The sequence below is a fragment of the Felis catus genome, chromosome D1 (genome assembly GCF_018350175.1).
Source record: "Felis catus isolate Fca126 chromosome D1, F.catus_Fca126_mat1.0, whole genome shotgun sequence".
Lineage (NCBI taxonomy): Eukaryota > Metazoa > Chordata > Mammalia > Carnivora > Felidae > Felis > Felis catus.
In genome coordinates, this window is record NC_058377.1 from 89,504,285 (window position 1) to 89,528,012 (window position 23,728).

At 46.9% G+C, this 23,728-nt stretch overlaps 2 long non-coding RNA genes across 4 annotated transcripts; one reads left to right on the top strand and one right to left on the bottom strand.

The window, feature by feature from the left end:
• On the top strand, positions 1 to 13,982 carry LOC123380573. 2 transcript variants are annotated; one of them, XR_006586531.1, is made up of 4 exons: positions 1 to 110; positions 2,419 to 2,777; positions 12,317 to 12,573; positions 13,299 to 13,982. It is a non-coding gene; the product is annotated as an uncharacterized LOC123380573 (long non-coding RNA). The 2 variants fall into 2 exon arrangements; XR_006586532.1 differs by lacking the exon at positions 1 to 110 and adding an exon at positions 124 to 709.
• On the bottom strand, positions 13,980 to 23,650 carry LOC109492097. Of its 2 annotated transcripts, none has more exons than XR_002145837.3 (5): positions 23,415 to 23,650; positions 22,946 to 23,048; positions 21,670 to 21,742; positions 16,165 to 16,449; positions 13,980 to 14,244 (listed from the first exon to the last, which is right to left on the bottom strand). It is a non-coding gene; the product is annotated as an uncharacterized LOC109492097 (long non-coding RNA). The 2 variants fall into 2 exon arrangements; XR_002145838.3 differs by having other exon boundaries at positions 16,165 to 16,400; positions 23,415 to 23,643.
• Between the last annotated feature and the right edge of the window lie 78 nt (positions 23,651 to 23,728).

Genomic DNA, 23,728 nt, shown 5'->3' on the forward strand with positions numbered 1-23,728 from the left:
CCTCTGTCAGTGAGTGACTCAGAATGAGCACGTGACCTGCAGGGGCTTCTGGGAGATTTCCTTACGCATACAAGAAAGCCGCTGTCTTCTTTTCTTGCCGCAAGCAATGGGTGAGTGTGATCCTTTCTCCTGAGAGGGAAGCAGACGTAGGGCATGCAAAGTAGAAGGCCAGGTGACTTGGGACTCGCTATGACTTGCCCACAGAGCGCTCTAGCGCACGCAAAGTTCTAACCTTCACAGCAGCCCTGCAAAGGAAATCTGGTCAGGCCTTTCTACAAATGAGGGCTAAGGGAGGTACAGAGAGGTGACTTAAAATCAGTTAAGGCGTTAGAGTTCAACCAGTTAGAGTGAAATCAGAGTTCAACCCAGCCCAGAGCTATCTGCCCCCAACACCTGGTCACCCTTCATCACCCCGTCGATCACTTGCCCAGGGGTGGGGGGAGTTAGAGCAGACCCTTCTGCACTAGTCTAACCAGGGAACTCACACACCCCAGGTATACCTCCTTCCCTCCACCCCACCCTTCTTCCTGAAACTCCCTCTGCTCAGAATGCCCCTGGCCGTCCTCTCCCGACAAGGAAATTCTTTCCATTCTCCAAAGGCCACCTCTAGGTTGAATTCCCGTTCTGCCTGCGAAGCATGCTACATCTCCTCCAGCCCGTGCAGCGCGCTCCCGCAGCTGAACTTCTGACCGCTTCATCTGTGCCCTAGGTTTGGCAATTCCCCGAGTTTGTGTCATTCTTTGGGTTTTGATTTATCAACATTTAACTCTTACGGTTGACCATCAGGTTCTCCTGAGGCCTATTTCCGGCTTATATATGCATCTCCATATCTTCAGGAATGAGGTCTGACGTCAGGGGGGTGTTCCTTCCCGCAGGGACCTGCATTTTCTGTGTCTTTGTTCCCTCAGTGCACTGTGAGCCAAAGAGGCTCTTTCCCTGTCCCAAGTGTAATTAGTTTTCACCCTCTAGATCTTTGCTCAGGCCATTGCCCCTGACTGAATACTGTCCCTTTCTTTGTTTCTACCCTGGAGTATAATAATGTCTCCTTCAATGACCTGGGGACTGGATGAGGGAAAGATCCTAGTCAATGTCATCTTTCTATCCTCACAGCACCTAGCACAGAGCCTGACACATAGGAGACGTTCACTCAATGTTGAATTGACTTCTGCTCAGATTTGTGATAGGAGCTTCACGTATTAACAGGACCTAGAGGAAAACTTTTCTTTGGACTGGATCTCCCAAGGAGGTAGTTTTTTACAGTCAAGGTGGTATCATACTTTTCAAAGCTATGACTTATCAGTCTCTCTCATGTATTTTAAATAACACTTTAATTTTGGCTCTTGACCGTAGGCAGTGTTACAAAGCCTAACTTTTTTACAGTCTGTAACACTGATAAATTAAACCCAGGGTGTGCACATGTGTGGTAACACCCCCACCCCCAACACACACACCCGAAAAGGCTCAGACAAGGCTCGAGAAGTGGGGGTGCAGGATGGGGGGGTAATAAAATCCATAGACACCTCCAAGACCGTGTTGCATTTAACAACTTTGACCTTTTCTGACCAGATGTTAGTAACAAGGAAATATGAGACACCGAAATTTGGCTCACTCTCCCTGCCTTAACACCAGCAGCCAATAGCAGAAAGTCAAGAATATACTCAAAAGGCACAGAAAGATTGAACAGAGCTCTCACCCACCTACTTTCCTCCCCTGCCAGCTTTGAGTTATAACAATAATAGGAAATGAGGGACACCCAGATGGCTCAGTCGGTTGGGCGCCCGACTTCAGCTCAGGTCACGATCTCACGGTTTGTGGGTTCGAGCCCCACATTAGGCTCTGTGCTGACAGCTCAGAGGCTGAAGCCTGCTTCAGATTCTGTGTCTCCTTCTCCCTCTGCTCCTCCCCCACTTCAGATTCTGTGTCTCCTTCTCCCTCTGCTCCTCCCCCACTTGTGCTCTGTCTCTCTCTCAAAAATAAATAAATGTAAAAAACATAAAAAAAAATAATAATAGGAAATGATTCTATGTTTTAAGAAATCCTCCTGGAGAGACAGTATTGCCTAATGGTTGAAACCACGGGCACTGGGGGCAAAAAGACCTAAGGTCAAGTGCGAACTCTACCACTTTCAACAGAGGGTTATCTATTCCTTCTGCCACTAGGGTAGAGCCCTCGTGAATGGCTTAGTGCTCATAAAGAGATCTCTCATAATTCTCCATGACTTAGGGCCCTCTCTTCGCTTGGATGCCACAGTCTGAATCTTTGTGTCCCCCAGAATTCAAATGTTGAAATCGTAACCCCCAAAAGGGATGGTTTTAGTAAGTGGGACCTTTGGGAAGGGATTCGGTCATGAAGGTGGAGGCTTTGTGAAGGCGGGATTGGCACCCTCATAAAGGAGATCCCACGTCTCTCTCTCCCTAGCCCGTTCTGTCATATGAGGATATGGTGAGAGGTCTGCAACCAGAAGGGGCCCCTCATCCAACCAAGCAGGCATCCTGATCTTGGACTTCCAGCCTTCAGATCTGTGAGCAATGAATTTCAACTGTTTATAAGCTTCCTGGCCTATGGATTTTTTTTTTTTAGCAGCAGAGCAAAGGACTAAGGTGAGCTTTGAGCACATTTCTGAGCCTCTCAAAGCTCTGATTTCCTCATCTATGAAAACCTACCTCACCAGCGTTTGGTCTCAAGTTATAAATGGAAAGATGTTCTACGAACAGGAGCTCATAGGATCTGCACACGCTCTGGCCCTTTCTCTACTGGAATCTCATTTTGCAAACAAGGTGGGTAGAGAGCCACTTTCTCTACTGTCTCCTGCCACACTCAGAAAAATAACACAGAGAGCTGGTCCCTATAAATGAGGCTCCTTCTCTTTCTTCCTCCGGGGGTTCACTGCCTGCCACACTGCACATACCCCTGGTGGCTCTCTCTGTCCTTACTCAAGGCACTGCAGAGGAGTGGGTTAGCATGTGGGCTTCAGAGACAGATTGTAAAGGTTTGAATTCTGGCTCCATCTGAGCAATCCAACCTTTTCTGTTTGCCCTAAACTGTCCCAGTTTTAGCACTGAAAGTCCCATATCCCAGGAAACCTCTCAGTCCCAGGCAAAGCAGGACATTTGATCATCCATACTCCACTACTTAGTAGGCTGTGGTCCTAGCTAACATTCTCTCTCCGTACTTTGGGGATTTGAACAATTGTACACTCATCCTTGGCGTTGGAAGGAAAGGAGCGAGTGTCCCACAGACTCACTCAATGTTCACGGTCTAACCCCCTAAGTCCACCAAAGGGCCCACCCCCAGGAGGCCTAGGCCCCATCTCCGGCAGAGATGCCCTCAAGAAGCTTTGAAGTGCCTGATCTCAAGTTCATCTCTCCCCTTCTGGTGGGAGGGAGCTTTAACTGTGCTGACACCCCCACCTGTGTGTCTGAATCCACCTTTTTTTTTTTTTTTAAATTTTTTTTCAACGTTTTTATTTTATTTTTGAGACAGAGACAGAGCATGAACGGGGGAGGGGCAGAGAGAGAGGGAGACACAGAATCGGAAACAGGCTCCAGGCTCTGAGCCATCAGCCCAGAGCCCGACGCAGGGCTCGAACTCACGGACCGCGAGATCGTGACCTGGCTGAAGTCGGACGCTTAACCGACTGCGCCACCCAGGCGCCCTGAATCCACCTTTAAATCTATACTCTCCCCAAGTGAGAATGAACCCAGGGACAGGGGAGACCATCGGGGTTGAAGGAAATGAGAAGAAGTCTTTCTGGGATATCGGGTGGAGGCTGGAGGTGAGGGGAAGGTGAACAGAAATGGGCCGGCTGCTTCTCTTTAATGAGAGCAGAGCGGTTGTCTTCCTCCGGGGTGCATCAACCCACTAATGAACGTGGAAATCAATCCTTGTTGCTGTGCAGGGGGTTGGACCAGGTCAGCCAGCAGCCCAGGCTTTACGACTCAACACCCCACAGGGAAGCTTCCGGTCCCCCTTCCAGGTTGACATTAAAATAAGAGGAGTGGCCACCACATGGCTGGCTGTGCCAAGTTACGTCTCCCAGGGTGACCTTCTGCTTTTATGGCTCAGCACTTTACATTTTGCTGGGCGTTTAGAATTTTGCAACAACTCTTCAAGGTAGGCAGTATCAATATCCCCGTTTTCCAGATGGAAAAAAAAATCTAGGCCTAGAACATCAAAGGGATTTCTACAGTGTCTCATAACTACCATACAAGCAGGGATTAAGAGCAGTGGTCTTCAAACGTTTCTATCTCAGAGCCCTATCAGGAAAATATGCTGAGCAATAGCTCCAAGACACATGCATAAAATTCATTTATAAAATACAGTCGTGACTGTTGTATTAATATATTAAATATACAATAAAACATGAAAATAAACATTAAGAGCACACGGGATCAGGGGGCGCCTGGGTGGCTCAGTCGGTTGAGCATTCACTGCTTGGTTTTGGCCCAGGTCGTGATTCCAGGTCATGGGATCAAGCCCTGTGTCAGGCTCTGCGCTAAGCATGGAATCTGCCTAAGATTCTCTTTCTCTCTGTCGATCTCTCTCTCTTTCTCTCTCTCCCCCGCTACTCCTCACCCCTGCTCTCACTCTCTCTCTCTCTCTCAAAATAAAAACTAAAAAATTAAAATAAATTAACTTGAAAAATAGAAAACTTTAAAAAGAAAAAAAAAGCACGAATGAGATCAGACACATTAACAGAAGGTCAAATGTTTGCTTCTGTCACCCCAGTAGATCATCTTGTACCAGTGATGTGGGCACAACCAAACACCTACTGCAGCCAAGCTGGCAATGTAAATAAATGGAGTGGCCTGGGTGTAAGAGAACCTATGGGAAAGCAGATGAGGAATGGCAACGGATTTGCAGCCTCAGTGTTGGACAGTAGGGAGTGGTGAGGACTAGGGCAAAATGAGAGCAGATCTCCCATTTAAAGGAGGTAGCTGTCACTCAGCGTTAGTCGATTGTTGCCGTATGAGAATACGGGCCCAGGGTTTCCAATCTTCCCATTTTTTGATAGAAGTCGGAAATTCGGGTTTTTATGTGAAATGGCACACAATTTTAAGCTGTTGGCCACTGATTTCATTTTTTTTTTTTTTTACAAAATTTCGGGGTCCAAATGGGTCAAAATCAGCTTGCAGTCCTCTGAAGGGCAACCATGAGAGTAAAAGTAGGATCTTGGCCTTTGTATCCAGGCTTGATTTTGAATCCTAGCTCTACCTTGCACAAGTAATTTAACCTCTCCATGCTTCTGTTTTGGAGCCAGGCAAATGGAAATAATAATACCTTCCTTTGAGGGTTATGATGTGTGTGAAGCATTTAGGACAGTGCCTGGCACATAACAGAGGCTCAATAAATAATACCCGTTGTCAGTGGGGGCCCACCTAGTACTCAGCCCTGCTGACTGCAGACCTAATTTTCTTTCCACTCTTAAAAAGGCTTAAACAGAATACCCCCAGCCAACTTCCAATCTACGTTTTGCAGAATTCATTCTCCTGCCCAGAAAGGCAGTGCTTTCCACCCAGGTCTCCTCACTCCCGAGAAGAATCCAGAAGCAAAAGGAATGAGCAGGCTGTCTCTCAAGTAGGCTGCGGTAGGAGGTGGCGAGGAGCTGGGAACGAGCACTGGAATGGGAGTCAGATGGTCTGAGCACTAGTCCTGGCTTGGCCGTTCCCAAGCCATGTGAACATGGACAAAGGACTGAACTACTCCAGGCCTCTGTTCTACTATGCAGAAGTAGACGCTAATGTCCACCTGCCCCCAACGCAACCCTCCCCCAACCCTTCCCCTCCCTGCTTTGTGCCCCCCTGGGGTTTGACCGCAGTAGGCTCCCCCCTCCTCTGGTTCCCAGGAGGGTTTGGGATGAAATGCACCAGCAGGTGAGCAGTGGGGGTGGGGGGGGGGGTGGGGGGGAAGGAAGCAGAGGCAGAGTGCTCATTCTCTCTGTGCACAGTGGCCAGGGGGTGGGGCTCCCCTGTGTGAGGCCACGGTGCCTGCCAGGACATCTGCTGTAGCTCCAGCTCCTGCTCTGGCTCTCATCTTGTGGGGGATCCACTCCCTCCCCTTCCCCTGTGCCCCCCAGGGACGGCAGGGCTCCCCAGCACTGCTGGCCCAAGGGGGACTCCGGCACCCTTTGTTGGTTTCCCTTAAGCCTGTCACGCCTGTGTGAGTGGAGCCTCCTCAAGCCCCACCCTCACCCTGACGGCGCCGTCTTTCTTGCTGAGACCCCGACCATTACACATACACAGCACGTGTGTTTTTACCTTGGAGCTATGGATGCGGAAGGCACTCAGTGTTGCTGGAATTAATTTGAAATCATAAGCTTTTCTGCTTCAGCCTCAGGCTGCCAGAAAATCCAATTATCCAGATCCCTCATTCCCCGAGTGCCCCGTCCATTGAAATCCATACACACTGATGGGCGATTTGTTCATTCACAAATGTTTGCCATGCAACTCTGATGGGCCAGGCCCTGGACCAGGTTCTGAAGATCCGGGTGAGAACGAGCAAGCAGTGTCCTTGTCTTTTTTAGAATTTATATTGGGGCGCCTGGGTGGCTCAGTTGGTTAAGCGTCCGACTTCAGCTCAGGTCACAATCTCACGGTCCGTGAGTTCGAGCCCCACGTCGGGCTCTGGGCTGATGGCTGAGAGCCTGGAGCCTGCTTCCGATTCTGTCTCCCTCTCTCTCTGCCCCTCCCCCGTTCATGCTCTGTCTCTCTCTGTCTCAAAAATAAATAAATGTTAAAAAAAAAAATTAAAAAAAAAAGAATTTATAGTCCCATGAAATCATATGGGAAATGTTACCAGGGGGACAACTCTGACTGGCCAGAGTTCCCTGTGGGTCTGAGGACCCAAGGGTGCTCCCATGGGACTCTATGAATGTGTAGTTAGTGTTTGCAGCCAGCAGCATGATTTACTGACCCAACTCCTGTTCAGAACTTGTAGCTACCTTCTACTTGGGCAGCTATGGAGAACAGCTCTGGTTAAAAAGACAAGCATAGGGTGGCACAGTTGGTTAAGTTTGATTCTTTTTTTTTTTAATGGTTATTTATTTTTGAGAGATACAGACAGAGCATGAGTGGGGGAGGGACAGAGAGAGAGAGGGAGACACAGAATCTGAAACAGGCTCCAGGCTCTGAGCTGTCAGCACAGAGCCTGACGCGGGGCTTGAACTTGGGAACGGCGAGATCGTGACCTGGGCCAGATTCGGACGCTTCACGGACTGAGCCACCCAGGTGCCCCATGAAGCTGACTCTTGATCTCAGCTCAGGTCATGCGCTCACAGTTTGTGAGTTCGAGCTCTGCATCAGGCTCTGTGTTAATGGTACAGGGCCTGCTTCGGATGCTGTCTCTGCTTCTCTCTGCCCTTCCCCTGCTTGTGCACTTGCTCTCTCTCTCAAAATAATAAATTAATGTAAAAAAATTTAATAAATAAAAAATAAAAAGACAAGCATAAATCATCAGGATGGGGCTCACAGGGAAGTCTTTGATTTTCTTACAAATAGACTCTGTGGGTATGAACCTTTGCTCTCTTTCTGCCCCTTTCCTTTTACCTACCTAGAACAAAGGTGCGATATTTGGAGGCACAGTGACTGCCTTGGGACTGAGATGACAAGCCAGCCCTCTAAGGGTGCCAGAGCAGGGAGACAGCAGGTATCACTGAGTCCTGGACTGCTTAGCTCCACGTTTGCATAATACCACTCCCATTTGTTCAAGCCACGGGTAGGCAGGTAGTATTACATCCATTCAAGGGAATCCCTATCTGGAGGAAATTCTCAAGATTGTCTGATCCAGCTCCTTCCCTTATAAATGGAAACTGAGGCACAGTGAGGGAAGGATCTTGCCCCAAATCCCACAACTGGACCAGAACTCGTGTCTCCCAGCCAGTCCCAGTGCATCGTTACAAGCTCCTACAACCTGTGCGAAGATTTGTGAGCTTTGTGTGTGTGTTTCCACTGTTTGCCTAGTTCACAGGTCCTTTGGAAACAGATCTCATGTCCTTGGTCCTTCTTGGTCCCCTTAAAAAAATGACTGACATGCATATTCATGACCAATAATACATGCTTCTTGTATAAGCCACTGAGTTGTTGGGGGGGGGTTGTTACACAGCAAGAGCTAACCAATACATACCATTTACTATAGGACAAATCTATGCTGAGAGCTTTACATAAATACACCAATTCATACAACAGGCCCACGAGGTGGATATTGTCGTCTTCATTGCATGGATGAAGAAACTGACATTTAGAATGTTTCAATAACTTGCCCTTAGTCACACAGTAAGAAGTGGATCCGGGATTTAAATCCAAGCATTCTGACCCTAGAACTATCCTAGGATCTCCTTTCCTTCAGTAGCCTCTGCCTTTTGTTCCTTGTAAGATCAGTTTGGCTGTAAAATCTTAGGACTTTTTTTTTCTAAGATCTTGTCACAGTACCCAGAACCTCTTGGGGGGACAAGGGATTGGATGCTTTTGGTCAGTGCCTGAGTGGACATCCTGAACAAGCCTGACTTGGCCAGCATGTCCATTTCCTCTTTCCCACAAATCCCGTTAGCTCTTCCTGCAAGGTTTGTCTGGATTCGGGACTTCTCATCACCTCTTTTCCTACTGGTGCAGTCCAGCCCACAGCCCCATTTTACCTGGGTCACTGCAGCAGCCTCTTAGCTGGCCTCCTTGCCTCCACTCTTCCCCACCATGGCCCTTTTTTCACAGCAGCTGGCGTGATCGTTTGAAAATTAAAGCCAGATGATGGCAGTCTGTGCTTTGATACCCTTTGTGTTTAAGAGCTGCCGTAACGGAATACCACAGACTGCCTGGCACACACAATAGATTTCTTCCCTCACAGTCGTGGAGGCTGGAAGTCCACGATCGGGGTGTTGGCAGTTTGGGTTTCTTCTTAAGCCTCTCTCCTCGACTTGTGGTCCTCACGTGGTCTTTTCTCTATCCCCATGCGTCTTTGGTATCTCTCTCTGCGTCCAAATTTCCTCTTCGTATACGGACATCAGTCATCCTAGATTAGGGCTCACGGTAATGGCCTCACTGCAGTTTCATCGTCTTCAAAATCCGTCTCCGGATACAGTCATATTATGAGGTACGGGCAGTTAGGGCTTCAAGGTATTAATTGGAGGGGGGAGGATATAAGTCATCCCGCTTATAACACCTTTTAACAATTTCCCAAACTTGGCATAGAATCCCAGGTCGATACTACATCCTCTAAGGGTCCGTGCGATCTGGGCCACGTCTCCAACTTTATGTCCCTCTGCTCTCCCCTGTGCTCAGCGCACTCTGGTCACACTGGCCTCCTAGCTCTCATCGCCACAACACATGCCCCTGACTTCAGGCCTTTGCACTGTCTACTTCTTTGCCTGGAACATTCCTTCACCCCCAGATATCTACAAAGGCTTACTCTGCCTTTGTACTCGGTTACTTTGCCCAGATATTGCCTCCATGACAGTCTAGCTTGTTACTTTGCTTTTTTTTTTTTTTCCTTTGGAACATTTATTACTGCCTGCCATTATCTTATGTTTATTGTTCAACTGTCTGTCTCCCCCAGCACAATCTCAACTCCAAGAGGCAAAGGCTTCATTTGTTTTGTTCCCAGAAAAATCCCCAGGGCCTAGCTGCAGCAATGCTACTCACAATATTGCACCAATAAATGTTTGGAGGAAAATGAAATGAAAGAAATGAATAAATGAAAGAAATGAAATAGCATGAAATTAATTGAATAAAAAGAAATTAAAAATGAAAGTCCTATGCAAGTAAGAAAGAAAATCGTTTTTCAGGTCACCATGACCTTTGTTCTTAATTCCAATATTTGACCTAAGAGTTAACCGCTTATCTTCCAGAAGCTCAATAAGCATCCTAGAACATTTAGCAGAAAGTCTCTCCCAGGCTGTCAGCAACTGATCCCAAATGCAGGAACCTAGAAACTTGCAAAGATTTTCTCCCTACTCTCTTCTTTATCACCTGCAACCAACCAGCCTACGACTTTGACAGTGAAGTGCAGATGGCCCCTGGCTGACCATGATTCAACACAAGATTTTTTTCTTTTTCTTTTCAATATAACTTATTGTCAAATTGGCTTACATACAATACCCAGTGCTCATCCCAACAAGTGCCCTCCTCCATGCCCATCACCCACTTTCCCTCTCTCCAACCCCACCCCCCCAACCACTCTCAGTTTGTTCTCTGTATTTAATAGCCTCTTGTGGTTTGCCTCCCTCCCTCTCTGTTTGTAACTATTTTTTTTCCCCTTCCCTTCCCTCATGGTCTGTTAAGTTTCTCAAGATCCACATATGAGTGAAAACATACGAGATCTGTCCTTCTCGGACTGACTTATTTCACTCAGCATAAGACTTCCAGCTCCATCCACATTGCTGCAAATGGCCAGATTTCATTCTTTCTCATTGCCAAGTAGTATTCCATTGTATATATAAACCACATCTTCTTTATCCATTCATCAGTTGATGGACATTTAGGCTCTTTCCATAATTTGGCTATTGTTGAAAGTGCTGCTATAAACATTAGGGAACAAGTGCCCCTATGCATTAGCACTCCTGTATCCCAACACAAGATTTTTCAAACTGATGATGGTGTGAAAGTAATATGCATTTGGTAGAAACTGTACTTTGAATTTCGATCTTTTCCCTGGCTAGTAGTAAGTGTATGGTCCTCTCTGGGGCCGATGGGCAGGGCAGCCACCACTCCCAGTCAGCCCCGCGATCGCGAGGGTCAGCAATGATATGCTGACAACCAACTGTGGGCTAATGTAAGTGTTCTGAGCACATTTAAGGTGGGCTGGGCTAAGCTAGGCTGTTTGGTAGGTAAGGTGAATTATGTGCATTGTTGACTTATGATATTTTCAACTCACAATGGGTGTATTGGGACTAACCCCATTGTTAAGTCAAGCAAGATCTGTAATTGAGAAGCTGATATGCAAATGGATCCTTTTCAAAAAAAAATATTTTTAATGTTTATTTATTTTTGAGAGAGAGAGAGCAGGGAGGGGCAGAGAGAGAGAGGGAGACAGAGAATCCTAAGCAGGCTCCAGGCTCTGGGCCGTCAGCACAGAACCTGACACGGGGCTCAAACTCACAAACTTCAAGATCATGACCTGAGCCGAAGTTGGATGCTTAACCGAGCCACCCAGGCGCCCCTGCAAATGGATCCTTTTATTATAGGTAAAGACATTCAGATCATTTGAAGACAGAAAAATGGGGGAGATAATGCACAGAAAAGCCCTGTACTCTTTAAAAGGAGGGCCCAGTGTAGTTCACTGCAATTCTGACTTGACCCATTTCTCTAGCTCTGGTGGCAGCTTCTGGAATTACAGGCAAGGAGGAGGAACTGGGAAGTAAAGAGAACCAACTGTTGTTTGTTTGTTTTTTTAAGCTTTTAATTTTCATTTCAGTGCAGTTAACGTACAGTGTAATACCAATTTCAGGTGTCCAATATAATGATTCAACAATTCTATATATTGCACAGTGTTCATCATAAGTGCATTCTTAATTCCCTTCACCTATTTCACCCATTCCCCCCCTCTCCCCCCCCCCACCTTCCCTCTGGTATAAAGAAATAAAACAAAGGAACAAAGGAAAAAGGAGAGAGAGAGAGAGAGAGAGAGAGAGAGAGAGAGAGAGATGAACCAACTTTTTTTTTTTATTCAATGATTATTTTAGTGGATTCAAGATATAGCTGCCTCCCCTTTGGGAAATCAAACCCTCATCTCCAGCAGAACAATATCTAGAGGCACCTTCTTTCTTCTGGTCCTGGAGATGCATTTGATGGAGAGCATCTCTTTGAAACCTCACAACAAACATCCAGGAACGATGTCTCTTCTCTTGTTGACAAGGACACTGAGGTCCACAGATATGAAGTATTCACCGAAGTAAAGGGGGCAGGATTTGAACCTAGGTCAGGTTGATTCTAAACCTTGCGATCTTCCCAATAGGGACCAAAGAGGATAAACCTTGCACGTTCAACCCATTTCACCCCACATTGAATTTCCTAAGTCTCTAGACTTTGAACTTCCCTGCCAGTTAGAGTCTCATTAATCCAACCGTCTTTATTGATTGTCTCCTAGGTGCCAGGAGCTGTGCTTTGCCCAGTGGTTTCCAGCGAATGATGAGTGAACAATGATCATGATATAATTTAAGTGGAGAGAAAGCAACTCCTACGGGGTGTCAGAGCTCTTTCTCAAATTGAGTTACTTTTTCGCTATTGAATAAATTGTAATTTGAAAAGCTGGTAAAGTGCCTTCTTTTGGTGAGCCAAGCCAATCAATATGTGCCGTTTAAAATTCTCCTTTCTGTGTCTCTCCTTTTCAGACGGACTGGAGAAAATGGAAGCATTTGAGACCTGAGATGACTGGGCTGAATTTCTTAATGGAGTGATTTTTTTTTTTTTTTTTTTTGGAAGTGATTTGTGTCTGAAGAATAGGCTGTCCAGGGCCAGCTAAGTGGACGGCTTTCCTGGAGAGAGGGGGAGAGAGGACTTGCTCGTGCCTGACCGCTGCTTATGGGGGGGAGGGGGCACAGCCCCTGCAAGAATCTGCTTGGAGACCCATCCCATACAGCCATCATAGGTATTGATCAACCACAAAAGCAGATTTCTAGAACAGTAGGTACATATATAGGACATACATATCCACATGCAAAACTTGGACTCTCTCTCTGGCTCCAAAATCTTAAAGGGTGTTATTTCTAACCTGGTGGGAATACGAGTGACTTTTTTCCCCCTTCCTGCTCCTCTGGAATGCCACATTTTCCCTCGGTAGACTTGTGTCACTTACAGTCAGTAGGTGTCGTTCACTCTGTCTCCACATTCCCTCCACCCTCCCTGTCCCCTGTCGTTCCCTTCTTAAGGTGACAACGTAAAATAAAAACAAAAATAAAAAAGTCTCTCTCCCGCATCTCCTTTCCCCCTAACAGGGGTGAGAAAGCCTGTCTCTGCGGCCCATCCCCTTCCTTCCCGCACTTCGGCCCCCTTCACAGCCTCCCTAAGAATGCTGGGGGGTCCGGAGCATGAAAGGAATGTCCCCTATCTTCACCCTGTGCCTGCCAATCAGATTCCCCTAAGATGTTTCCCTTGGGAAGGAACTGCCCGCGGGCCCAAGGAGGACACAATGGCAGGAACCCGATGGCACCTGATAGCAAGGCCCAAATTCCTGTTCCTGAACTCCAGAGGAACAGGGGGCCTGAGTCAGGCAGCCAGGACCAGGGACCCAGAGGCTGACCTTTGAAGCACAGAGATTCGCCAGTTTCTTCATTTGTCAAATGGAGAGAATCATGCCTTCCTTCTTCCCCACAGGTGCGTCATGAGGCTCATGTGACATAAGAGCCGCGGAGGTGTTCGAAAAGGTCGCAAGTGCTACAGGGTGATTCACCGTCCCCATTTCTCTCCGGTCTGTCTTCCCCCGCGCCTGCCCTAACCTGGGCCTTCGCCGTCCGGCCCCGTGACTGCGCTCTGGTCTCCAGTCTGCACGCCGTCCACGCCTCAGTCCCAGCTGTGCCCTGACATCCTTCCAAAACCCACCCCAGCTAAGTGCATCCCGCTGGGACACCTCCCGCCAGGGAAGCCGGTCAGGAGGATGGGCTGCCTTCCCAAAATCACAAAACAGCAAAAGGGAGATTATGCAGCTGGGCCTCATTTAGACGCGCGCCTTGGGGCAGAGCGTTTTCTCCAGCCGCTGGCAGAAGAGAAGGAGGCCACAGGCAGCGAGGGGGCAGAACCTCGGCCCGCAGCCACAGGAACCGCATGCAGCCAGCAACCTGACGGAGCTTGGACGCTGATTTGTCCCCAGAGCCTCCGGAGGAGAGCCCTGCCTGGCCCAAACCGTGAGTTGGGCCTTGCGAGACCCTGAACAGAAACCCCAGTTGACCCTACTTGAATCTCCGACTAAATGGGTATCATTTCAATCTGCTAAATGTTTAGTAATTCGGTATGCAAGGTCTTGGGTGAGGCTGCTTTAACAAAGTACCACAGCATGGGTGGCTTAAACGACAGGAATTTATTTCCCATGGTTTTGGAAGGTGGGGAGTCCAAGATCAGGGTGCCAGCATGGTCACGTCCTGGTGATGACCGCCCCCCCTCCTGGTTTGCAGATGGCCACCTTCTTGCTGTGACCTCACGTGGTGGAGAGAGAGATCGTCTCTCTGCCATCTCTTTTTATGGGGCGCTGGTCCCATTCGTGAGGGCTCCCAAAGGCCTCATCACCAAATGCCATCACACGCGGGACTGGGTTTCAACCTATGAGCTGTGGATACACAGATACAAACATTCAGTCTGTTACGTGCAGCAATAGAAAGTTAATACATTTGCTCTGTCAAGGCCTTAAGGGTTCTTCTCCAATCTCCATGTCACACATGAGCTCTGAGTGATTGTGGGGTTTGAATCTGGACCCAATCAACTTGCTGCCGAGTTACGTGGCATTCAGTTCCTCCATTTCCTCGTCTGTGTACTTAGGATAATTACAGAACTTCCTCATGAGGTTTCTGGGAAGATTAAGTGAGTTAACCCAGCAGAGTACTTATTACAATATCCAACAAAAAGGAAATGCTGCATACGTTATTTTTTTCCTTTGTACTGTGATTACATTCTTTGCAGACATTCCCTTTAAGTCAAATTGGTTTATTTATTAACCTGGGGAAAATACACTTTTCTTGGCTTTCACCATATCTCCTTCTCTTACTCTACCCCTCAATACCCATCCTTCCAGGTCTTTCTCTGATTCCTCCCTCCTCCATGAGGCCTACCCTGACCGTTCCAGCTCATGGTAGTCTGTCCTCTATACTAACTTCTAGAGTACCAGAGGCTGGTGCAAATCCTTAGACTGTCTCTTACCTAATCACTTTAAATGATTTTTTTACTATAATAGAAAAATGTCTGTCTGTTGGAGATAAGAGGGGAAATCTACAAAAGTTCAAGGCAAGAAGTAAGTCACCTGCTGCCATGGTTAATAATATTTCCTTCCCGTCTTCCTGTTTTTGTTGATTGTGTATATATAAACACATATGTATACAGTTACCTTTGTGAGAATAAATCTCTGCCCCAGCCCACCCAGGGCATCCATCTGCCGGAGGAGAGATTAGGATTTGTTCACAGAAGGAATTCAGAGAGGAAAAATACAATATGGCATTCAACTTTAATCATGCAAAATAGGATCATGCTGGAAACCAGGGCATTTAAGAGCTGTTTTAGCCAAGGTTCCTGCATTAGTCTCATATGGCTGATATAACAAATTACCACACATTTAGTGGCTTAAAACAACACAGATTTATTCTCCGACAGTTCCAGATGTCAGAAGTGTGAAATGAGTCTTATGGGGCACAAAGTGTTGTTAGGGTCCCTTCTGGAGACTCCAGGGGAGGCCAGTCCTTTCCTCTTCTAGCTTCTAGACTAGCCCGCATTCCTTGGCTCATGGCTACATCTCTCTAATCTCTGCTTCCAACCTGACATCACCTTCTCCTGACTTTGACCCTCCTGCCTCCCTCTCTTAGGGGTCCCTGTGATCACATTGGGCTCACCTGGATAATCCAGGATAATTTCCCCATCTTAACACATTTAACTTAAGCGTATTTGCAAATCCATTTTACTATGAAAGGTAACACAGTCATAGGTTCCCGGGATTAGAACATAGACCTCTTTTGGGGCCACTATTCTGTTTACCACTTTACCCTAGAGAATGGAGCCTGCAGCAGGGATTAGGTGCTGCCAGTCTTATTGTGCTGTATAAACCGAGGGCAGTAAGAGTGAGGAAAAAGGGGAGGAAAGGAGCAGATTGCAAAGCAATGCAAGGCGGTGATTACTGAGCCGACCGTGTCTCGGGATGAGCTGAGAAAAGCAGGTTGTCAACAAGAGACTTGTTCAGCCACGTGGAAGTCTCCAGGCACGTTATATGGAGGAACTGTCTCTGGGAGCAGTCTGTTCAGCAGAGGGATGAGGCGGAATGTATCTGCCAGTTTCCTTCCCTTCCCTTATTTCCCATCGATCAAAGTCTGCCCCATGTGGCGTTAATCTCAGCACATGTCTGAATGGCATCATTTGGGTCCCTTTGAGAATTATTTGGAAAGCCAGATCCTATACCCTTTGCTGTGATGCTGTATCTGAGTCTGGAAGTGATGGGAGGAACCAGAGACGCTGGTTATGCGTTTTATCCCTCTCAGGAGGAACTTACAGGGAGGCATGATGACCAAGAGAGAGCAATCAGCTTGGGGCCCAAGTTGCAGGTGAAGCCAGCAGAATCTGATAAAGCAGGTGAAGTCAGGAGGGTCTGAGGAAGTGCCGAAGGCGTATCCAGCACATTCCAGCCCTGAAATCCCCTCAGGTCCGTCATCCGTTCCCGTTACATACTCTTCCATAATATATGAGGCGTGGAGTTGTTTTCTGAGAACCAGATGCCCTCGTTCCTCCCTGAGAGGGCAGGTAAAAATGTAGTCACAGAATGCCTTCATGGTCAAGCCTAAATTTCCAGCAAAACCAGAAAGCGAGATTAAGAGAACGAGTGACATTCTCCACGGTGCTTGTCCCAAGGCCATAGTGACACCCCTCACCTCCACCCGCTCTCACACTCCGCCCGCGCCTCTCCTCGCCTACGCTTCTGGAGCTTGGTATGCCGCGTCTGGTTAAATGGGAGAAGATGATTGGAGATCAGAATTTATGATCTTCTCTCCAGGGAGCCTTCCCTGGTGTGGCAGCTCCAATCTGGAAATTGGCTCTGTGATGTGTCAGAAAATAAGTCAGGACGTCCCTTGCGCGTCACTGTGTAGGGTGAGGCGGCAAGAGGTACGGGGCCTTCGCATCAGGTGCTACCTTTTCAGTTCAATTGTTAACAACAGTTTCAACGTTTATTTATTTTTGGGACAGAGAGAGACAGAGCATGAACGGGGGAGGGGCAGAGAGAGAGGGAGACACAGAATCAGAAACAGGCTCCAGGCTCTGAGCCATCAGCCCAGAGCCTGACGCGGGGCTCGAACTCACGGACCGCGAGATCGTGACCTGGCTGAAGTCGGACGCTTAACCGACTGCGCCACCCAGGCGCCCCTGTTAACAACAGTTTCAATCATGCTTCCCTGTTGCTTAACGGCACAGGACCCAAACAGCTCTGCAACCACAAGTTATCAGCGGGTACGCAGGGGCCCCCGTGAGGAGCCGTGGGTGTTTCGGGGGGAGCCTAAGGCTGGGCAGCTGAGAGGGAAGCAGTTACTAAAATAAAATTAATTTAGCCATAGGTACCATTTACTGAGCACCTGTGTGCCAGGAGCCATACGAGGCCTTCCTCCCAAATAATTGATAGGAAAAACCGCATCAAAGTAACCACAGGATCTAAGAGAAAAATTGCCTGCACTCCAGTCACCTAATTAAATCAATATTTTTATTTTTGCCCCCACACATATATAGTGCTTCTTATTCATTACCACGTCATAGACACCACTTAGGATATTAATTTCCACAATTTCGCTTTAATTTTGATCATAAATAATATTTCTACTTTGTGAAAATCACGGTTTATCTCTTTCTCCTGACTTTCTCCCCCCGCCCCTGACATCGTAACCAGGATTAACGGCCTGAAAATATCTCCTACGTCTTTCTCCGTGTTCTTTTAGAATAGCCATAGTGAGGGGCGCCTGGGTGGCTCAGTCGGTTAAGTGTCCGACTTTGGCTCAGGCCATGATCTCGCAGTTCGTGAGTTCGAGCTCCACGTTGGGCTCTGTGCTGACAGCTCAGAACCTGCTTCCGATTCTGTGTCTCCCTCTTCTCTCTGCCCCTCCCCCCAGCTCAAACATAAATAAACATTAAAAAAATAGTAAAGTGAAATAGCCACAGTGATAATAACAGCAAAGATCCACCGAATGCTTATTACCAGGGAGGTACTGTTTTTACCGCGTTTTGCTGTGCACCTGCTGCAGCTCCTATGACCCTCCCTGTCGCTGTATGACGGAAGCCCCAGTGTCCTCCTCCGTTAACACATGAAGAAACCGAGGCCCAACATATGCAAAATATTCAAAACTATGAACACACACATAGACATAAACCAAGGAAGTCTTCTTGCTTATTGAAAGAAGATCCAGAGAAAAAGTGGAGCATACGGTGTCTCACTGCATTGGCTTATCAAAGACCGTATATCACTGTCGCCTCTCCAGGTCAATAGATCCAGCTCTAACTCATTTTTTAGGAGCAACACAATGCCACATTGTAGGAATGTACCATCATTTATTGGCCCTATTGATAGGCACTTATGTCGTTTCCTTTTTTTTTTTTTTTTTTTTTGGCCACTACAAACAGTGTAGCCATAAATAACCCAGAATATAAATCCTTATGGACTAGTGTTTTTATTTCTCTAGGATAGAGTCTATGGACATTAGTGCCAAATCTGGACTCCTCCATATGAAATGACAGGCACAGCCATGAGCTGACCCAAAGCATCGGACTCTCGAAATCGCGTGATCTCCACCGAGGTCAGGGAGAGCAGATATACCATTTATGTGGCCAAAGGGATAATAGCCAAAGAGGACACACAGCCCAGGAGGCCCTGAGCTGGCCCAAGAGGGGGCCAGTCAGGGCCCAGGCTCCCCATGTGCCCCAGGCAAGTCACAACTTCCTGAGCATGCGCACAGAGCTTGAGCAGTCATCCTGTCCTGAGTACCAGGCCTCCACCTGCTAGTCACAGAGGGCTCATTCCAAAGAAAGAAAGGAGAAAAAACAGTGAAACCATTCCTCTCTCCCTTCTGCTTCCCTGGGAGCCCTGGTTGTGTGCGGGGGGTTGGGGGGGGCCACATTCAACTTTGTACCAGATACTACTTACTGACTTACAGTTGTGTCACTGGGTGGGGGTAACATCGTGGTGGGGGAAAAATGGAATAAAAGAGACAAATGATAGACGACAAATAGCGATTGGAGTGAGAGAATAGATGCTCTTGACCTGCCTAGGGGCAGGGAAGAACATTTAAATACAATTTACAATAGTCTGATATTTTGAAAAACAGATCTTTATATTCAAGTCAGAAAGCATCAAGTAAAAATAAAATTTTAGAAACTGAGTACAGTCACTTAAAGGATTCTTTTTCTTACATGACAAAAAGCCCAGAGGTAGGCAGCTGCTGGGTCAACAGCTTGACACATCAAGTCCATTGTCATAGTGCGGTTTCTGGGTCAAAGGGAAGACGCATTAGTAATTTTGCTAAATGTTCTCAGATTCTCCTATATAGGGATCCTACCATTTAAAATAGAAACTATATCATAGATGAAAGATAAATATTCCTAACAGATAAAGAGCTTCTAAACATTGAGAACAAAAGCACCAGAACCCTGCAGAAAAATGGGCAGAGTATATTAATGGGAAGGGGGGGAAGGGATGTGCATGACCCCTAAATATACGGGAAGAGGCTCAACTTGCTCAGAATATGAAAAATGCAAGTTAAAACTATATGAGATATCATTTCCTTCCTATCAGATTGGCAAAAACCCAAGGCCTGACACTATGTTCCATTAATAAAACTCCCAGAAACAGGTTCTCGTACGTTGCTGAAATACAAAAGGATACAACCCATTGGAGGAGAATTTGGACCATCTAGAGAAATTACACATTCGCCTACCTTTTAACATAGCCATTCCACTTTTGGGATCTAGCTCAAAAAATACACTGGTAAAAATATAAAATGAGATAGCACAAGGATATCCACTGCCAATAATTGTGATAGTGTAAGAATGGAAACAACCCAGATGTCCATGAATACCTGTGGTGCATTCATACAACTGAATAGTATAAAACTGTACAAATAAATAAGAAGGATCTCTATATACTTCTGTGAAATCGTTTCCAGGATATATTGTTAAGAAAGGCAAGTTATAGAACGGTATTTATGATATGCTATCTTTCGTGTAGGAAAGGGGGTATATGAATATAGAAACATATTTGCTTATCTTATCCATAGGTGATAATGGAAGGATAAACCAAAAACCAGTAAGAATGGGGACCTATAAGGAGAGAGAAGGAACCGGATAGGAGGGCAGGGATGGCACCTAGACTTAACTGCACAGAATTTGTTGTGAAATTTTGACTTTGGAGCTGTGTAAATGTTTCAATTCGAAAGTAAAATTAAGTAGGAGCGCCTGGGTGGCTCAGTCGGTTAAGCCTCTGACTCCTGATCTCAGCTCAGGCCATGATCTTACAGTTGGTAACATGGAGCTCTGTGTTGGGCTCTGCTTGGGATTCTCTCTCTCCCTCTCTCTCTCTCTCGAAAGAAATAACTACTGTTTTAGAAATGTTTTAATGTTTATTTTTATGTTTGAGAGTGCTCGAGTGTGGGAGGGGCAGAGAGAGGGGGACAGAGGATCCGAAGCGGGCTCTGTGCTGACAGCAGTGAGCCCGATGTGGGCTGGAACCCACGAACCACGAGATCATGACCTGAGCCGAAGTCGGATGCTTAACCGACTGAGCCGCCCAGGCGCCCCAATAAATACATATTTTTAAAAACGAAAGTCGTTAAAAGTAAAATTAAGATGAAGGGAAGATTTATGGAAGTTGGGCAAATGGAAACGGTAATAATTGTATATTGGTTTGGTGGTGTAGGCACCCGAAGAAGAGTTATTGCAAATGACTCTGGAAAACTGTATTTCGGCAGTATATCCTTAATGGGATCTATCCTAAGGACTAAAAAGAACCATGAGGAAATCTTAAAATGTATTCAGTGGTATGTAGATTCGATTATTTCTTTCTTTAAAATTCTTTTAATGTTTATTTATTTTTGAGAGAGAGACAGAGCATGAGTTGGGGAGGAACAGAGAGACAGGGAGACACAGAATCTGAAGCAGGCTCCAGGATCTGAGCTGTCAGCACAGAGCCCGACGGGGGGCTCGAACCCACAAACTGTGAGATCGTGGCCTGAGCCGAAGTCGGACGCCCAACCGACCGAGCCACCCAGGCGCCCCCTAGATTAGATTATTTCTGTGCTGATAAACAACCCCTAGTCTTGGTGGCTTTTCAATCATAAAAGTTTCTTTTCCCCTCACACTACATGTTTATCGTATGTTAGCTATACCTCCGATCTGTGTCCTCTTTCCTCCGTGACCCAAGTCGGGCGGTAGCATCTGTGGAATATTTGCCACTCATTGAGGCAGAAGGAAAAGATACTCAGGCTCTTCAAACCTCCTCCTGGAAGTGACCATCACTCTTCTTTCATCTGGTTTTATTGGCCAAAGAAAGTCACATACTCTGAGTTCAAAAAATCAGGGATGTGTATTCCTCTGTCAGCAAGAAGCACTGAAGAGATTGGGACCACGTGTAACTGAAGATTAATATGGTCTGACACGGGGAGCGGGGTGATTAGTATTTTTATTTTGAAACTACCACATTCATCCTGTAGCTTCAGCAAATAAGCATGTTCCTTAATGTCATTACAAACCAAGATTTTCAGCACAACAGACTCAGGTATAAACCCAAGTAAGACCCTGTAATCTTCCATTTTAATTAGAAATACCAATATGAACTCCTAACTTACTTCTAAAAGAGAGAGAAATATCCTCGCTGCCCAAAGAAAAGTTTTTGAGGCAATGACGACGTTGGAGCGATGAATACATCTAATGCTTCAATTGTGCTCTAAGTACCCATTTCCTTTTGAAAGAAACCGGGGTATGCCTGACCTAGTCTATGTGCACCCCAGACCTGCTGCATCCGGCTTACCCCCGTCACTCCAGGCCTCCGTCATTCGCCTTGCTTCCTGACCAGAGCTCGTCTGCGTCGCCTCCTGCTGCTTCTGTGATTGCAAAGACATGGTCACTGGCTTTGCTACCGTGGCCACCAGAGTGAGGAGAACCCTTTGCAGCCCTGGCTGGGACAGGGACAATGATGCATGTACACACTGCCTGAGTTGGACCCATAGAAGTTACGGCTTCCCTGTCAGCTGTTTGGAGGGGCCAGTTAGCACCACCCTGACGTCTCAGGGTATAGCACCACTTTGCACAAATGCCAAGCGAATATATGCGGTAAGAAGGAAACACTAGATACGTTGTTCGCCCTTCTTTTTCCTGGTGGGTTGATCAGAATCACAGCAGTTTCTCACACTGTCCGGTGACACCAAGTGGTTTTGGCTTTTGCAAGGCTCAGGCCGGCTCGGTAATTACCCTCCGTGATTACTCTCCCTCCTTGCCCGCCGCTCTCCCGTTTTTCTCCCTCTCTCGCTTTCCTGGGACTGCGCACCCCAATGAATTGTTAGAGCGTGAGTGTTTGTACCACATTCTATTTTCTAGCAAAATTAGGCTAAGGCAGTTGTTACCAGAAGTGACCCTTAAGAAGCAGACTCTCAGGAGGGGATTTTGTGCTGGCGTGTCCCCCCGACTGGATGTAATAAGTCACCCGTTGCTATTGGTTAGTGAAGCCCTGATGAGTGATATTGCAATTACTAAAGCTGTCACCTGAGGTTAATTGTGATCAGGTGAGGTTTTCAATTATCAGGTGGCTGCTGAACTTAATTAATAAGGGGCGATAATAATTATAAAGGCTGGCACGAGAAACTGCTTTTGAGGGCATCGGAAAGTTTAAAAAAGAAACGAAAAATTCTGGATGGTTCATCGCCACCTTATGGTGCACTGCGGAAGCCAGAGGGCCTATATGGCAACCTTAAAGTTTTCATCTTCTACCGCCCAAGGGCAGACTATGCATAAACGTCAGATCCAGGGTCTGATTATAAGGGCTCAGAATTGTACAGGTCGCACAAAGTATGCTAAGTGTGCAGCCATGATAAATTTCCTGTGTTAAAGCCAGAGCCAGATAGAAAAAGAATGGGGTTCAGGACCAGACACCGGGGGCTCGGGGAGGGGAACCCTGGTTGGATGAGCTTGAGAGTCTTCAGTCTCAACATTGCTCAGAATTACCCTGGCTGGAAAAAGTAGCCCCATCCCCTTTATCAGAGGAGAACAGACTCCCCTTTTCTGTATACCGGAATAACCCACGACCTTACCTGCAGCAAGTGCTTCACGGAATGAAGCTCGGTCTCCTTAAGATCCTCTTCTACTCAACTTGTTGTTCATAGGCTGATAACCAGGGTCAGATCTCCACACAGCCTGAATGAGGAAGTATCATCCCCACCCCAGGAGAAAATTACCTACACCCAGAATCAATTCCACGAACTGGCTGAGTTGTACCAGCAGGGATCAGGAAACCTATGTGCAGGTGGATCTTTGGGATATTAGATATGCAGAAGAGGCAGAATACAGGACTAACGATATGAAGTCACACACCTATCACTCGGGACCCAAAGTTTTGACAAGGGTATTTGGAGCCAGTCTAGTTACCTAGAAACTTGGCTCCTTGATACTTGGACATGGGAATGACCTGCAGTAAATGAGGTAATGATGTCGGAACTGCTTTGGCAGAATATTAAAGGAGACAAAAGATTCAGGAAAATACTGATGGTAGAATGGACTTACCACGTAAGACCTGAAAACCTATCACCTGACTCTGTACTTATGGAGGACACAGACAATGGTTCGCTCAGTAGAGCAATAGAGATCTCCCTTGTGAGAGGTCCACCGGCATCTTTGAAGGCCAGTTGGCAATGGAAGATGTTACCGTGGAACTAGGCTTTCTAATTCCCGTAGGAACAATGGGATTCTGGAATGGCAAAAGCCACGTGGCAGCACTTAACATCAGAGGCAAGAGGCATTATTACTATAATTGACAGGAAGGCCAGAGTGGCATTCAGCGTGCCTTGACCTACAGGGCATTGGCTAACAGATCATGG